The sequence below is a fragment of the Babylonia areolata genome, chromosome 2, assembly GCF_041734735.1.
Source record: "Babylonia areolata isolate BAREFJ2019XMU chromosome 2, ASM4173473v1, whole genome shotgun sequence".
NCBI classification, from domain to species: Eukaryota; Metazoa; Mollusca; class Gastropoda; order Neogastropoda; family Buccinidae; genus Babylonia; species Babylonia areolata.
In genome coordinates this window covers 47000884-47006643 of record NC_134877.1, presented here as the reverse complement: position 1 = coordinate 47006643, position 5760 = coordinate 47000884, and positions in this window count along the sequence as shown.

The following is a 5760-nucleotide window of genomic DNA, read 5'->3' as shown; positions in this document are numbered from 1 at the left end:
TCTCTCTCACACACACACACACACACACACACACACACACACACACGCTCACACACACACACACACACACACACACACACACACACACACACACACACACACGCACACACACACACACACACACACACACACACACACGCACACACACACACACGCACACACACACACACACACACACACACACACACACACACACGCTCCGCTTCGGAGGGGACCGGAAAGGAAGAAATTAACAAATCTAAAACACTGGGACCTGCCCCCTGACAGAGGCTGCCAAGAGAGCCCTGAAGGAGGCATTAGTGAAGGGAAAAGATAGGAAAACAGAACTACGCTCACAATGTGAAAGACTCTTTTACTTTGTTGTTGTTGTTGTGTGAAGTCCGGGCTGCTCTTCCCAGGGAGAGCGCGTCGCGACACTGAAAGCGCCAACTTTTTTTCTTTTTTTTTTTTTCTCCCTGCCTGCAGTTTTTATCTGTTTTCCTATCGAAGTTTGATTTTTCTACATAATTTTGCCAGGAACACTTTTACATGCCCTAAGTGCATGCTGTGCACGGGACCTCGGTTTATCATCTCATCCGAATGACTAACGTCCAGACCACCACTCAAGGTCTAGTCAGGAGGGGCTAAAAAATACTGGCGACTGTGCTGGGATTCGAAATAGTGCGCTCGGATTCTCTCGCTTCCTTAACGGACGCGTTACCTCTAGGCCATCAATCCACTAAAGATTGAGGCATGCCACAGGATGTATCGCATACTGAAACAAGAAAAGCCCAAACCATGAGTAAACGCCTGTCGACTAGAAGTACATCTCAAAGAAAACAGCAGTGTCCGTCTTTACGAAAACACACAGACAAGGAATTATGCTTGAAATGGGATTTGTAATTGTTTATATATTTATATGTTTGTTTGTAGGTTCGTTTGGTTTTTTGGTTTGGTCCTCTTCGTCCTCATCACCGTTATCATTGACATCTTCTCGTCTGAATTTATTTAATTCTTCTTTTTTTTTTCTTCTTCTTCTTTTTTTTATCTTTTTTTTTTGTTATTTATACTTTATTTATTTTATTTTACTTTTTTTTTTGTATTTTTACTTTATTTATTTTATTTTATTTATCTTTATGTTTTTGTTGTTGTTTTTTTTGTTGTTCTTCTTTTTGGGGTTTTTTTTGTTTTGTTTTGTTTTGTTTTTTTTCTCAAGGCCTGACTAAGCGCGTTGGGTTACGCTGCTGGTCAGGCATCTGCTTCAGTGGCAGATGTGGTGTAGCGTATATGGATTTGACCGAACGCAGTGACGCCTCGTTGAGCTACTGATACTTATACTGATACTGGTTTGGTTTGGTTTGGTTTGGTTTAGTGTGTGTGTGTGTGTGTGTGTGTGTGTGTGTGTGTGTGTGTGTGTGTGTGTGTGTGTGTGTGTGTGTGTGTGTGTGTGTGTGTGTGTGTGTGTGTGTTGTCCATTAAGAAAGAACAAAAAAAACGTCCGTACTGTGATGATTTTATGCTCCAACAAGAGGCAAAGCCTTCAAGATTCCATTTTGCTTCGCGCTTCCAGTAAAGGAATCATGAGGAGGAAAAAAAAGAAATTTAAAAAATCGTTGAAAAGCGCACTGTATTAAATATGATATATAAAACTAAGCTTGGGAGCCTGAAAAAATTATCTGGAAAAACCCCATGCAAGCGCAATCGAACCACGCATGTTCAGTTCCGATGCAATCAGACTAATCCCCAAGGGTGCAGTACATCTGAGGCCAAATGACTAAATTTAAAACTTAAGGCAATGTTGGCATCTTCGTCTTCATACGATAAATAGATGTGATTGTTGTGGACGTAATAACGCCGTTTAAATCATGTTTTTTGCGTGTTTTATAACATCTCGATCTTTCTTTTTTATTTCGGCGGTGAAGGAGACGCTGCCATCTCCTGTATAAACCAGTTCACAACGGGCTGAAATTGAGAAACGATCGATTCAAGTTTTCTTTTATGTTCATTCCAGTTAATTCAGCGCCCACTTTAGAATATTTATATGCAGTAAACACGTCGATGGTGTGGTCAGTATCACTGTAAGTGTTCTGTCCAGAATTTGTGTTTCTTTCTTTTTAATTGTGAACAACTTGAGAAACACAAGGTCACGTCGTCTTCGAACACAACCTAACCAGCCAAACTCAGTGGAAAGCGGTTTTTAGAATTTTCGGATTTCGGAACACATCTGAACGAAATAAACCGTTAATTATTCGGAAATACGGCTTAATTCGGGAGACTTACAACATGTTATTGGTATGACTGTGAAGATTTTTTTCATACCATGCTTAAGCTAATTGGCAGACAAAGTATTTTCATAGAAAATGGCAATGTTGAAGTTTACCATGGAAACACACACACACACACACACACACACACACACACACACACACACACACACACACACTGCAGACAACGGAACGCCGGGTTAAAACATAGACTCACTTTAAGTTTACACAAGTGAGTCAAACACGATTTAAAGCGGAACTAAGTGAGTTATAGACATAATAGGAAAAAAGGGTTGGTGCTTTTGCATTCTTTCCGTTGACCTTAGCATAGAATCTCAATCAATATCAATCCTCCAGCTTGACTGGTTTGGCCTTCGGAAACTTAGAAATGTTTTCGGTGATAATTATGAATGCTGTATTTGTCGATACAATCATGATTTAACGTTATAATTGGATCGAAACCAACATTCTTTAGTTCCCAACCACACAAGCATTCGTTCAACTGATGCGTTCTGAGAACGAGTTTATGTGTGGAATGTATGCTTTCGGATGCGTGCAAACTGAAATCAAGGGCAACAACCAAAGCGCAATTAGGCACCACATGCACCAGACAGTAAAGGACCAGTTCTCTCCCTTGCAACACGCAGTTCACCAAAAGATGCTGCTTCCGTACATGGAAGACAGGTGTGTGCGGGTCTGTGCGTAAAGATATTGTCTGGAGTAAGTAAGTAAGCAAGCAAACACACACACACACACACACACACACACACACACACACACACACACACACACACACACATCTAACACATGCACGCGCGCAAGCACGATGCGCACTCAAAGATTCACCCAATTCACCACTCAGTTAATATCCCAACAAAAGCCAACCAACAAACTATTTTTATATCACCATTTCTTTTACTCCTCTTCTTCTTCTTCTTCTTCTTCTTCTTCTTCTTCTTCTTCTTCTTCTTCTTCTTCTCCTCTTCCTCCTCCTCCTCCTCCTCGTCCTTCTTCTTCTTCTTCTTCCAGCTCTGAGAAGATCAAATACGAAAACACACCAACCACAGTTTGAAAACTCACTCCATAGTACACACTTCTGTTGGTTGTGTGGTAATATAAAGTCTCGGCCAGTCTCTGCAGATGGTTCTGGTGTCCACGGAAAAGAAAGTAAAGAACAGGAGGGGTCAGTACAGGCCAAGCTGGCCAAGTCAGTCGCTCTCCCGATGTGTGTGTGTGTGTGCGCGCGCGCGTGTGTGTGTGTGTATGTGTGTGCGTGCGTGTGTGTGTGTGGGGGGGGGTGAGTGTGAGTGTGTGTGTTTTCCAGTCTGTCTTAATAATCAACTAAGAATGCATTCTGTTTGAAAACGTGAATCTGATAACGACTGATCGCTTCATTTCATTCATTTGCTGATTGATCAATACACTGTCGTACTAGTAGTAGTAGTAGTAGTGGTGGTGGTGGTGGTAGTGGCCGTGGTGGTGGTGGTGGTAGTGGCGGTGGTGGTGGTGGTAATGGTGGTGCCAGCAGCAGCAGCGTAGTTGCAGCAGCAGCAGTAGTACATTATAATAGTAGTAGTACTAGTAGTAGTAGTGGTGGTGGTGGCGGTGGTGATGGTGGTGGTGGTGCCAGCACTGAGCAGTAGTTGCAGTAGCAGCAGTAGTACGTTGTGGTAGTAGTAGCAGTAGAAGTATTAAAAGTAGTAGTAGTAGTAGTAGTAATAGTGGGGGGGGGGGTGCAAGCAGCAGCAGCAGTAGTAGTAGTAGTAGTGGTGGTGGTGGTGGTGGTGGTGCCAGCAGCAGTATTTACAGCAGCAGTAGTAGTACACTGTAGTAGTAGCAGTAGAAGCAGTAGTGATAGTAGTAGTGGTAGTGGCGGTGGTGGTGGTACCCGGTGCCAGCAGCAGCAGCAGCAGTAGCAGTAGTAGTAGGTAGCAGCAGGTGATAACCGTTCAGTCATTCGTTCCGCCCTTGTTCAGTGCCGGAGTGATTGAAGTGTAAGACGATACAGGCATAAAGAGGGCGCGCACCTGTCCCTGTCTGAACAAAGCTCTAGGCCCGCGAGTACGAGTACACTGATCGTATCACGCTACGAAGCTTAGTCTTATTCTCTCTCTCTCTCTCTCTCTCTCTCTCTCTCTCTCTCTCTCTCTCTCTCTCTCTCATGGGCCGGTGGCCTTCACAATTAAACCTGTGTCTGTGTCAGTGTCAGTGTCAGTGTCAGTCTCTCTCTCTCTCTCTCTCTCTCTCTCTCTCTCTCTCTCTCTCTCTCTCTCAGTCTCATTGCACGACAAACGTTTATCTGTATATACATTTTTGACTGATCGTATCACGCTACGAAGCTTAGTCTTATTCTCTCTCTCTCTCTCTCTCTCTCTCTCTCTCTCTCTCTCTCTCTCTCTCTCTCTCTCTCATGGGCCGGTGGCCTTCACAATTAAACCTGTGTCAGTGTCAGTGTCAGTGTCACTCTCTCTCTCTCTCTCTCTCTCTCTCTCTCTCTCTCTCTCTCTCTCTCTCAGTCTCATTGCACGACAAACATGTTTATCTGTATATACATTTTTGACTGATCGTATCACGCTACGAAGCTTAGTCTTATTCTCTCTCTCTCTCTCTCTCTCTCTCTCTCTCTCTCTCTCTCTCTCTCTCTCTCTCTCTCTCTCTCTCATGGGCCGGTGGCCTTCACAATTAAACCTGTGTCAGTGTCAGTGTCAGTGTCAGTCTCTCTCTCTCTCTCTCTCTCTCTCTCTCTCTCTCTCTCTCTCTCTCTCTCTCTCAGTCTCATTGCACTACAAACATGTTTATCTGTATATACATTTTTGACTGATCGTGTCAAGCTACGAAGCTTAGTCTTATTCTCTCTCTCTCTCTCTCTCTCTCTCTCTCTCTCTCTCTCTCTCTATCTATCTATCTATCTATCTATCTATCTCTCTCTCTCTCTCTCTCTCTCTCTCTCTCTCTCTCATTGCTCTACATCCATGTTGGTAACTGAGTATTTGAGTGTATTTGAATGTCATGTTTGTATTTCTGTAACCTTTTGCTATTTTGTAAATATTTTTATTTCATTTCTCATTGCCCTGAGGACTGGGTGGAAAAAAAATCAATTAAATTAAAAAAAGATAAAGCATATACATGCTTATTCCACTTCCCTCGTTAAAAAAAAAAAGTTCATTCGTTGGTACGTTCCTTCGTCTCTCTCTCTCTCTCTCTCTCTCTCTCTCTCTCTCTCTCTCTCTATCTATCTATCTACCTATCTATCTCTCTATCTCTCTCTCTATCTATCTATCTATCTCTCTCTCTCTCTCTCTCTCTCTCTCTCTCTCTCTCTCTCTCTGCCGTGAAGAATAGGAGATTGTTCAGCAACCATTTTTTGTAAAACTAGTTGACACACAGTTAAGCCAATGTTATTCTTAAGTGCAGAAATATGCCGGGGTTTAACACAACAGAAAGCGGTGGAAAATGTTCACGAAGAAATTGCTAATTGTCAGCCCCCGAACCCCAAACAACATGATGTACGTTTTTA